At 35.6% G+C, this 12,844-nt stretch overlaps 1 protein-coding gene across 1 annotated transcript in view; it reads right to left on the minus strand.

The window, feature by feature from the left end:
• Positions 1–12,844, minus strand: part of PCDH15 (protocadherin related 15) — a 1,456,321-nt gene that overhangs the window by 573,128 nt on the left and 870,349 nt on the right. The window lies entirely within an intron of this gene.

A 12,844-nucleotide genomic window follows, 5' to 3' on the forward strand; every position in this document is an offset into this window, starting at 1 on the left:
CCCGCTCGAAGGCCTTCTTTAAGTCGATGAACGTTAGACAGAGCAGCATCTTGAACTTTTGCGAAACTTCAATGAGTTTGGTCACTGTATGGATATGCTCTATGCCCGCTCGAGCAAATCAAAGATCAATGGGACTACAAGTGATACAAGTGATATTTAATTTCTTTTTGGTTTTTTTTTTTTTGCTTGTTTTGTTTTGGAACCACACCTGTTGGTACACATGGTGCACAGGGTTTTCTCCTGGCTCTGTACTCAGGGATCACACATCTTGGTATTCAGGGGAGCACATAGGGTCCCTTGAGTCAAACCCAGGTTGGCCATGTATAAGTCAAGCTTCTTCCCAGTATGCTACCAGTCTAGCCCTTCTTTGCTCTAAAAAATATGATTAAAATTTATCCAGTGTAGAGGAGAAGGTAAGGTGCCTGTCTGGAGTGTGGACAACCGAGTTCCAATCCTTGGAACTATATACAATCCCCTGAGTACCCCCAGAAAGCACTCCTGAGCACAGAGTCAAGAATAACCCATGAATACTGCTGAGCATGGTACCAAAAATCAAACAAACAAATAAAAATGCCTTACCTCCCCTCAATAGGACTGGTCAGAGTACAATCAGACAGGTACTTGTCTTGCATGTAATCGGCCTGGGTTTAATTTCCAGTACTGCAAAGGGGCCTCTAAGCTCAGTCAGAAGTAAGCCCTGAGTGCAGTTTGGTGTGGTCCCCAAACTCAAACAAAAATATGCCAATGTAAGCATGTACTTATATACTCCAATTTCTGCATGCATATAAACACATGTATGTGTGTATACACATACATACATACACACATACATATTGCAAAAACTGGAGAATAGAATACATTATACATGTTTTTGATATTACTTACTTTGTTTCTGAAGTCACACCTGATGGTATTCAAGGTGTACTCCTGGCTTTGTGTTCAGGCAACTGTTTTGGTAGTGCCAAGGGATCTAGTTTGTGATACTAATATTTCATTGAGTGTTTATTTGTCTTTTTTAATAGCTCGTTATTTGTATACTAGGTGCTAATAAAATAGTAATCTGAATTTTCTCATCCTATAATGCATTTTCATTTCTTAATATCATGTATGAAAATTTCCTGTTCAACATCCACTTGTTGAGCAAATAATTATAAATTCAGCCTTAAGAACAATCCCTAATAAAGCTGTTATTTTCTCAATTTATTTATTTGTTGATTCCAGGGGCCATACTCAGATGGCTACTCTCAGCTTAATGCTTAGGGTCACTACTGGTGGTGTTTGGGAGACCAAACAGTCCCAGAGATAAAACCAGGGCCTCCTGCAGGGCAAATTATATGCTCAGTCATTGATCAATCTCTCCGGCACATTTAAGTGAGGTTAGATTCTTTCCTGTAAGTTAGAGTAAGCTGTAGAATTGGACTTGAAAAAAAAAAATCTTCCCTATATGTCAGTTGTTCTTTCTACTATTCTGTCACTGTCACTGTCATCCCATTGCTCATTGATTTGCTCAAGTGGGCACCTGTAACATCTCCATTGTGAGACTTGTTACTGTTTTTGTCATATCAAATAAACCATGGGTAGATGTCAGGCTCTGCTGTGCAGGTGAGATACTCTCAGTAGCTTGCTGGGCTCTCCGAGAGGGACTACTGTTCTGTATACATTATAAATTTTTAAATATCTGCACACTTAAACCTTTCAATGAGATTTTAATCTCTTTACATAATGAACTTTGTTCTCTACTTTACATAGCAATGCTTAACTCACAATAAGTACACAATAACATTAGTTATTGTTAATGATTCTCCTTCATGGGTTTATGCTTTTGCCTCCTATATATTTGTATAATGACTTTTTATTACCTTAACATAAAATCTTACCTGTCTGTTCAGGTACTTGTACTAAAATTAATTTGGCAATAAGTGTGCAAGAGATGTTGATGGCACTCTTAGGCAGCATTGATGGTTTCTGAACCTCAACCTGCATAGCAAATCACATTTGAATCAAGGCAAGTAAATGAGAAACAGAAAAGCAGAAAGGAAATACAATTAGTATTATAGCAATTCAGAAACATGAGGTAGTTGCTTACTAGAAAGGGAAACTAGGACAGGTGCTATGCTGGTCCTCTGGTTACCAGGAGAACTAATGTGAAATATTTTAGACATAAAAAAGAATAAAAACGAGGGGAGGGGAGTAGAGATATTTGTACTAAAATTAGAACAAACAAAATATAAAATCCTGCAAAACTATGCTTATAGTTGGAATAAGCCTGACTTTAATACCTCTCCTGAGAACTACACCATGAGATTAGAATGAGTCCAAAGAATTATATTAGACAAGGATAACTATCCTTTCTCAAAACCCAGAAGATAGAGAAATCATATCCTCAACATACCTTTACCCCAAAAGTCTTCAAATAGTCCTTAATATTTTTAGCTTAAAGCAGATAAGACTTTGTTCCTCAGGGGATCCATGAGAGATTTTATTTTTCATTCTGGTACACAATAGACTATAGCCCACCTTTTATTCCTCAATATTTCTATTGAAATATATTCTTGTGTTTAAAACACTTTTATACTTGTTTAGGGTAACTCAGATTTTAATTGAATATTTTTATGTTATTTTCTCCTCAATCTTACTGAATTGTATATTTCTAGGCTTTAGTTGAGGTCAATTTTTAAAAAGTATTAACATAGGATTATTCATATTCTTTTTATTTTAATTTATATAGCTGTAAAAGATAAAAATACATTCAGTTTTTTTAAAATATCAATTTTTTAAATTTACAGTTTCATGAAATTTTAGTGTAAGGACTTCATTGACCTATATGTGTGTAGCTGTCACACTCCACAGTGAAAATAAAAAAAAATAAAAGTGCTTAAAAAAATACAACCAAAGTCACCAGAATTGCAGGTTTTGTTCACAGAACACAGCTTACCTTGCTAGAGGTACCATGAATTATAATACTGTTCCTGATAGGATATCATTCCTATCAATTCAACTTCAACACCCAGTTTTTAACCAGAGTGACCACTACTACTACCCCTCATCAACTCTCCTAGTGAGGACCCCATTCCTCGAATTTCTTTACCTAAACGGCAAATTCCACTGGACTTTAAAATTTGAAATAAGACCTCTGAATTAAGTCTTTTTAAATAAGACATTGCCTACAAAGATAGATTTTCAGGTGCAGATTTCTATTTCCTTATAAGATTATACTGTTAGTTGTGGGATAAATGCCAAAAAATCTCTCTCCTCTGTGGGGGGGCATAAAGAAACATAGTAATAAATGGTCTAATACAGCAGAGTGTGTGAGTTGGTTTACACAACTGAATTAGCAGGAGGGGAGAATGAGTACAGTTTTGGGGACTTTGATGGAGGAAACAGACACTCTGGTGGTGGGTGTGTTGTTGGAAAGATCTGTGCAAAAACACATTATTATAAATTGTGGGGCAGAGAATCTCTTGCCTGTGAGCCCGGCTGTGTTCCCCGGGGCCCCTTCGAGGGGATGGGTTCCAGTTTCCCTCCCACCCAGAGCAGAGCTCCCACAGCAGAAGACCTCTGGAGCCTTAGCCACAGCCATGCTCAATCCACACATTAGGATGAGCCTCACACATGAAGGTACCAGCAGTGGGACCCGGGGCTGAGACCTCCAACCCTACTTGGATCAGGACTGGGCCTCTTCCACCCAGATTTCCCATTTTCCAGTAGCTAGGCGGTCACACCCAAGGACTGCCCTCCACGCCCGCCGTATATATATATATATATTTCTCCCTCTGGGAGAACCTGGCCAGCTACTGAGAGTTTCCTGCCCACAGGAAGAGCCTTGAAAACTCCCCATGGTGCCAAAACCAATAACGAGCTGGGTCTCATTCCCCTGACCCTGAAAGATCCTCCAATGTGGCATCATTGGGAAGGATGAGTAGAGAGAGGCTTCTAAAATCTCAGGGTTCGGATGAATGGAGACATTACTGAGACTGCTCGAGAAATTTGACAATCAAGGGATGATGATGATGATGATGATGGTGGTGGTGGTGATGATGATAAATTGTGGGACCTCAATAAAAATGGAGAATTGGGTAGAAATGAGTAATATCTGCAATTCTTTGGTCTTTTGTGAAGAATTTGCCAAGATAAAATGAATAGTAAGAGAAGAGAGTCTATGCAAATATTCATGAAATAGCATAGAATGTATGGAATCAGGTTGTCTTAAATCTTATTTAGTATTGTATCACATTTCCTGAGCTGAGTATTAAAAAGTTAAATACCTAAATACCACCTCAATATTAAAGAATTTGGATCTTTGATAATTTTGAGACCCAAAGATATAGATCTTTTACAAACTTCTCAATTTATCTTACATAGTTTAAAGCTTCAGGAAAACTAAACAAGTGAGTTAGTAAATATGAGTTATAATTGTTATATCTCCTTGCTCTTCATCAGTTTCTTATAGTAGGATATAACAGTAGAGGGCACAGGCAGTTTTCACTTCATATGATTGCTTTTGAGACAGTGAATGATCACTTTTGAGACAGTGAATTGACCTGTAAAGTCAGAGAGAAACAAGGTGCAAAAAGATTGAATAGGAAAGGAAGATGCTGGTAGATGCTGTTTTTATCCTGGGAATAAATTATGAGAACCTGGATAATAGTAGGAATCGCATGTATGTCTTTAAATGTTAAAATACACAATAAAAATGTTTTACTTCTTGCTGACTCATATTCCACATTGTTCTCTTCCATTTCACTTCAGCTAAAAATATAATGACAACTTTCAATGTCAAGTATTACTAGAAAAGAAAAATTGCCTCTCTAATGATTCCAAGGTCTATTCTTGTGTTTCTTGGGAGAAATATTTCAGGAGTCCTCAAAGGGTTTGTAAAGTTTCAGGCAGATAGAAGGGGAGACCTGGGCAATGAGCTTTGGGGAAATAACAAAACCACAATCTTGATGCATCCCAAAGGCAAGAGAATTGCTCCCCTTTGAGATGTAAATCCTGAACTCTTTGTATGGAGATGAAGAAACTCTGCAGAGAACTGAAGACTAAGGCAATTTGGAGAAATTGTATAGAACTCTTTCCTAAAAGCTGTTCTCTGTTTTTTCCACTCAACACTTGTTTCTCTCTGTCTTTGTCTCTGTCTTTGCTTCTGTCTCCTTTCTTTATCCCTCCCCTCACATTTCTCTAAATAAATTCCTTTAAATAAAACTATTTTAATTCAGTATCCCCACCGGAAATTCTTTTCTACTAGGGAGGATGATATTCCTGGAACACTCTCAGGATTTACTTTTCCTGCAAAGAGCAATGCCTTGGTCCAGCCTGTATTCAATAGCTCCCCGAGAACACCAATGATGGGGAGCAGTTCCTGCACTGTGCAGAATAAACTGACTTTGGGCACAGCTTGAGAGAAGTCCCCTGGGACTAGTGGACCCCACCCCCCACCTCCCAGCATCCATACTGCAGAGGTGCTAATAACAGACTGGACCAGTCCTAACCAACATCAGGAATTTCCTCTGGTGGCTAAGGAGATCAACCTAAATTCCCTTTCTAGTTCTACACTTCACCATTCTGAGTTGTTACATTGTTTTATATGCAAACCTAAACAAGGTCCTGATAGGCTTTGAAGTGGAAGAATAATCTGAGGATAAATTGTCCTTATCTTCAGGCTTTGGGACTAGGACAATTGTCCTTGTTTAATATCGATCTTTGGCTAGATTTCAGTCTTAGTGATAAGTGATTTCTAACACACCCCAGACACACTATAATAAATAATCACTCCTTTGACCTAAATTTTTAAGGGTGAAGATTGAATTATAGAATATCTTTGATTCTAGTGATATAACAAAGCAGACAGTCTATTTTTAAATTGACCCAACTGTGTTCTGAAACTGAATTGCCTAAAAAAAATGTACTAGTTTTTTTTTTAACTTGCACGTGAATTAAATGTTGGTTACAAAAAAAAAAGTTAAGAGCCCATCAGTATTATGCAGCACAATGTATTTTGTTTCTTGTTTTTAGTTTGTTTTTTTTCTTTTGGGGTCACACCAGGCAATGCACAGGGATTATTCCTGGTTTATGCACTCAGGAATTACTCCTGGCAGTGCTCAGGGGACCATATGGGATGCTGGGAATCAAACCCGGGTTGGACTTGTGCAAGGCAAATGCCCTACCCACTGTGCTATTGCTCCAGCCCCTGCAGTAGTTATTTTTAAGCATATATGAAGAAATATATGCATACATAAAAAAATACAAAGTTTCTGGCATTATTTGAAGCACTTATTTTATACTTAAAAGTTGAAAAATACTCTATCAATCTTATATTGTTTGAGAATTTCCCAATGTAATTTTGGAGTAAGAGTTTTTCTATTTCATTTTACAGACTTCATTTTTAAGAAGTAATAAATACCATTATTTATGTATTAAATATAATATATAATCTATGCATTTGATTTAATAATTTTATACTGTATAAAGTATATACTTTTGCTTGCATTTTCACATGAAAATTCTCATTTAATTTCCTGGGAGTGGGAATATATCTATTTTCATTTTATACATAAAGACGTTAAAGCAGAGAAAAAAATAAATTTTTTCAAAACATTAAGCAGGTCGATGAATCAATAATATCAATGTTTGAGCTATGACAGCCTGCATCTTGAAAATGTGATGGGAACAGGGGTTAACTTTCTGGTCCATGCAGTGCTGCTTGGTAGCTATTTTTATTTTGATCTGTGAAATTAACTTTCTTTCTGAGGCTCAGGTTCCTCTCAGAGAAACTTGGATGAATATGTGTGTGTGTGTGTGTGTGTGTGTGTGTGTGTGTGTGTGTGTGTGTGTTGAAACTGTTAGGCTACTCAGCATAAAAATTAGTGGTCTAAATGTTGAGAACAGTGCTGCTAAAAACACTGGTTTCCATTAGCTGGATATTCACCTGCTATCTGGAGCAATCATTCATGCATTCATTTATTCATTTATTTATTTTGTCTTTTGGACCACACCCAGAGTACTCTGTGTTTGCTCCTGACTCTGTGTTCAGGGATCACTCCTGGTAGTACTCAGGAGTCCATACAGGAGTCCATATGTGGTGCCAGGGATTGAACTAAGGTTGACTGTATACAGGGCAAGCACCTTATCTACTGTACTATTTCTCAAGCTCCTAGTAGAAAATTAATAATTCAATAACTCGAATTATTAATAACTCAAATTATTATAATATTTCTCCAGTAAAATGTTATATATTGTTTTAAACTGGAAATATTATTAGACATTTTAAATATACTACTACTATAATTCAAGTATAATGGATTTATGTTTTAGCAGCTACATTTGAAACAAATTAAATTTCTCATATTTCTTTTGGTTACTAGGGCTCTTTGTAGTTTCATATGGTTTTTATATTTGCTCCATTTCAATATGTCATTAGAATTTAAAAAGAATTATATCAAGTCTACATACGTGTTTGGATAACATGATCTTTCTAATCATATTAACTGTTTCAGTTCTAAATACAGGTATTCTTTCATTCCTGTCCTTTTAAGTTTCTTTCTAATATGTCTTATATCTTTCATTAAACAGATTTTTTACTTTTATGGGTATATTTATTATTGGGATTTTATTTTAATTTGATTGTGAACAGGATAATTTTTTCAGATACCTCATGTTAGTTATTATATATGCAACTGATTTCTGTAAATTTATTTTATACTCTGAAACTTTACTGAGTTCATTGGTTAGATCCATATCTTTAGCTGTGTTTTTTGAGATTTTCAATATATAATTTATATTCCACATAAATAATGACAGATAAAATTCTCCCCTTTCTACTTAGATGCTTAAAAAAAAAAACTGCCTTGCTAAGTTACTCTGCAAAAGATTTCTAGTGCTTTATTGTCCAGGAGTTTCAGAGCAGGTTCCTAGTTCCATCCAGATCTTAAAGGGACATCTTTATTTATTTATTTATTTTTATTGAGTCACCATGCGGAAAGTTACAAAGTTTTCAGGTTTAAGTCTCAGTTATACAATGCTCGAACACCCATCCCTTCACCAGTGCACGTATTCCACTACCAAGTATCACAGTATAGCTCCACCCCACCCCCCACACCCCGAGCCCTTCCCACACTCCTAGCCCCCCACCCCCGCTGTGTAACTGATAAATTTCACTTTACTTTCACTTTGATTACATTCAATATTTCAACAAAACTCACTATTATTGTTTGGAATTTCTCCCCCCTAAAGTCAGACCTGCTGAAAAGGAAGAATTTGATAATTTGTTTTCCATTGCTGAGAATGAAGAGATATGAGGTCGAGTGACCACACTAGCTGCCTCACAGTTTTGGTTTTCTGTATTTTAGTATTTTAGTAACTTAAGTCCAGAGAGATATCTGCCAGAAATTGCATCACTGCAAACTTGTACTTCTCAGTTATATTATATTCCATGTATAGTGCCATCTTTCTATGTCTGTCTCTTTCTGACTCATTTCACTCAACATGATACTTTCCATGTTGATCCATTTATATGCAAATTTCATGACTTCATGTTTTCTGACAGCTACATAGTATTCCATTGTGTATATGTACCAGAGTTTCTTTAACCAGTCATCTGTTTTGGGGAACTCTGTTTTTTTTTCCAGATTCTGGCTATTGTAAACAGTGCTGCAATGAACATAGAAATGCAGATGCCATCTCCATCTCTACTATACCTTTTTGCCTCTTCGGGATATATTTCTAGGAATGGTATTGCTGGGTCAAATGGAAGCTCAATTTCTAATTTTTTGAGAATTGCCCATATTGTTTTCCAAAAGGCTGAACTAGTCGGCATTCCCACCAGCAGTGAAGAAGAGTCCCTTTCTCCCCACATCCACACCAACACTGGTTGTTTTTGTTTTTTGGGATGTGGGCAAGTCCCCTCTCGGAGAGCCCGGCAAGCTACCGAGAGTATCAAGCCTGCACAGCAGAGCCTGGCAAGCTAGCCATAGCATATTGGATATGCCAAAGACAGTAAAAGTAAGTCTCACAATGAGAGACGTTACTGGTGCCTGTTTGAATAAATGGATGAGCAACAGGATGACAATATGACAGTGTGCAATTTAATGAACACAACTTTTTTATTTAGGACTTCTTTGTTCATGAATGCAAACAGTCCATGTAGCATCCTGGAGGTGTGGAGGGCTGCAAAGTCTTTTCTAGAATTTTAAGTCAGAATAAATGGACAAACACAAATAAAATCGGTAACATAAATATTTAATATGCACTTCCAATCTTACTACTTTTTTGGTTTTTTGTGTGGGGGTTGGGGGTTGAACCCGTGGCTTCATCATGCTAGAAAATCACTGCAGAGCTACAAATCTGGTCCAAAAGGGGTTCTGAGTAGAAGGAAAAGATGTTGGAGAGTAAGTTCTAAATCTCCTTCAATGCCATAATAATTTCAGATGAAAATCCCACTTTTGTAGTCATTCAATTTCTAATTGTACACTTGAACCAAAGAAATTCCAGGAAAAGAAACGAAGTGTTAAATTTATTGTTCTTTTCTCTGGCTTCTTCTTTCTTCCTGAAAGTATGTATAATTATTCAATTTTTAACTTGGCTCATACCCAGAATCTTCTGAGGAAGAATGGTAAACATATCAGTTGAATCAGTTAAGTCAGCTTTTGTTGACAGCTATTTTTCAAACTCATCATCCTCTCTCATTTCTCAATTTTTCTGAGAGTACACATATTTTTCTACCTTAAATCTATAAGAAGCCTCCTAATTCATTGCTTTTTGTAAAATCAAGTGCTAAAGTCTAAGGATTACTTAAATAAATTTCTTTTTATCTTGGAACACCATCATCAATGTATTTATTTATTTATCCAGTTTCTGAGTTAATAAGGTGAGTCTGAATAGTTATTATAGAGTTTGTTTGAATGTCATTCTATAATCGTAAATATTTGGGACTCTGGTTTGCCTGTTATGTTATAGAGCTGATTTTAAATCATCCCAGTGATCTGGTTTTTCTCCTTCTTCTAAGAATCAATGTCATAAGCAATTCAGTGTCTGGCAAAACTAGAAAATATTTTACATAAGATTTTAAGAATGCTATCTTTTAGAATAGTTTTAGGCTTACAAAAATATTAGAGAAATATACTGAGATTCTGCATCTAGTCTCAGTCCTCAAAAGTGCATTCCCCTGCTCAACTCTTCCTAATCAACATGGTTCTTCACAATGGCCCTACTTTCTCTGTCTCTGTCTCTGTCTCTGTCTCTGTCTCTGTCTCTGTCTCTGTCTCTGTCTCTCTCTCTCTCTCTCTCTCTCTCTCTCTCAGAATGATCCTACATTGACTATATAATAACACAAAGTTGACCGTTTGCCTGAGTGTTCATTTGTGTGTGCATTCTACAGGTTTCAACATTTACATAATGACATACATCTATTCTTAGAATGCTATATTTCCTGTCACAAAATTCCTATAAGTTCTTTCGTTCTACCATATCTCCAGCCCCAGTCCTCTAAGTTTTACTTGTTTCTTTCTCATCCATATCCTAGCAACTACTGATTCTTTTGGTCCTTACAGTTTTGTCTTTTTTAGAATTTTTTATAACTGGAATTATATAGCATATGGCATTTTAAGATTGTCTTCTTTTACTCTGCAACATATATTCAAGATTTTCATCTTTTTGTGGGATTCATAGTGCACTTATTCTTTCTGTACTAAACAATATTTTAATATCTAGATATATACTTGTTTACTTATCCATTTATTTTCTGTGAAAGATTTTGGTTATTTCCAAGTTTTGCGAATTACGAACAAAGCTGTTATGATCATCCTTGTGCAGATTGTGTGTGTATCTATAGTGCAGAAAGAAGAGTCATTTTTATATTAGTGAACCAGATATATTCTCAATCTGTTTCTCTGTCAGGAGCCTGAATTCTCAAGATATGATCACATACTAAACAAGTAATAGCTTAAGATCTTTTTGATGGCTGTCTATACCTTATTTTTAAGGTGCCCCACCAAAAATGAGTGCTAGATATACATATGTTTCATACAGCCAATTAAAAGATGAAGGAGAAAATAAATAAGACTTTAGGAACAGGTTAAAATGTACTGTTATTGAAAGATTTCTTGGATTGCCTAAAGAAAACATTTTCATGGATTGTTTTCTTGACTTTTGAGACAAGGATGATTACACACTACATTAAAATATCTGGCAAAGAGTTTCATTCGATTATCATATTTTTAGAAACGTAATTTAAAGGAAAGATGTGAAACATTAGTCTCTAGATTGGTATTTATATCTCTTGTGATAACACTCTAGTAATTTTGGCAGCATTCTGAGCAGTTGGCACTTTCTACAAAATATGTCAATTAAAGAACAACATTACTACACTGTATCACGTTACATTCTTCTAAAAAACAAATATTGAAATTTCACCACATGTCACCATATAACACTGCTTTAGCAACTTTTTGTGGAGTCCTTAAGCTCCTTATAAAGTGAAGTCTAATTAACACAAAGAGAGATTAAAAACATATTGCTACTGTGGCTCTATTTGCTTGACAGAGTAAGCTTTTTATTGAATCATAATAAAACAAAATTACTTATTCATAACTGTTTTAGTTGTGTTCAGCTTTTATTTCAAATGGTTTACAAGTTGTATAGATTGTTTTTAAGTAATATAAAAATATGTATTAGTTTGGTCAGAAACATGGCTCGTTACATAATATTAATAAAATACAATTTTTAGAAATTAGTAATGACGAGTAAACCATAATTTTACACATGAGACACACTTTTCCTATTATAGTATGTTTATGTATATTTTATTCTCTGCTAATGCATATGATTTCCTTGTAATTTACATAAAGGCATCATATCTTATTCATTTAAAATGATTTTATGTTCACTAAGAATTGAACTTAAAAATAATCAAACACTTAAAATTTTGCAATTTTTAAATGACTCTAAAATTTCAAATAGAGACCAATCAGAAGCAAACAATACTAAAGATACTTCGGCTCATTCAAAAGTATGTGCAAGAAAAAAACGTTTATGCCAGCATTTTAAAAGAACAAACACAATATCAATCAAATAAGCCCAGTAGAAGAACTAGTACTGAAATAGTAGATGAAATGACCAACTGAGCCCATTCTCACATAACATTTGAAATGGAAAAAAAGCCTCAAGAAATACAAGTAGATCTGAGTTTCAATTAAAATGACAAAACTGATTCAACTTGGGGAAAACCACTCAGGCATCAGGAATAACTGTGTGCAGTAACAACTAAGATATACAAGAGGGCACAGGACAGGCGACTTCTCTTTGACCCTATACTTGCTTCCAGAATATCAGAAAGAAATGAGAGCCCTTTCTGACCCTACATCTTTGTCTGACAGAAAATGCAATAGTTCCTTTATTGTGTAGTCACAGAAACCAAAGTAAAAGCCAAAGGAACAAAAAGCAGGTGAACAACAGATATTGCAAGGCAGGCATATGGGAGCTTCAGTGACCCAAGCAGTAGACCTTAGCCAAGGACCTGTACATAGGATGGCAGCTTGAGACCTGAAACTACAGTCCACAGCACAAGCATACCTATTTAAACTGTGAAATAAGTGACTATAATACTAAAGAAATCTGTAGTTCTATCCTATTGCTAATTTTCACACTAGTTTTCAAAGAAATCAATCAAAATTTACGATCTCATCACCATTTCTTCATTACCTTATTTATTTATTTATTTATTTTTTCTTTTTGGGTCAAACCCAGCGATGCTCAGGGGTTACTCCTGGTCATGGACTCAGGAATTACTCCTGGTGGTGCTCAGGGGACCATATAGATGCTGGAAATTGAACCTGGGTTGGCAAGGCAAATG

The sequence above is a fragment of the Sorex araneus genome, chromosome 11 (genome assembly GCF_027595985.1).
Source record: "Sorex araneus isolate mSorAra2 chromosome 11, mSorAra2.pri, whole genome shotgun sequence".
NCBI classification, from domain to species: domain Eukaryota; kingdom Metazoa; phylum Chordata; class Mammalia; order Eulipotyphla; family Soricidae; genus Sorex; species Sorex araneus.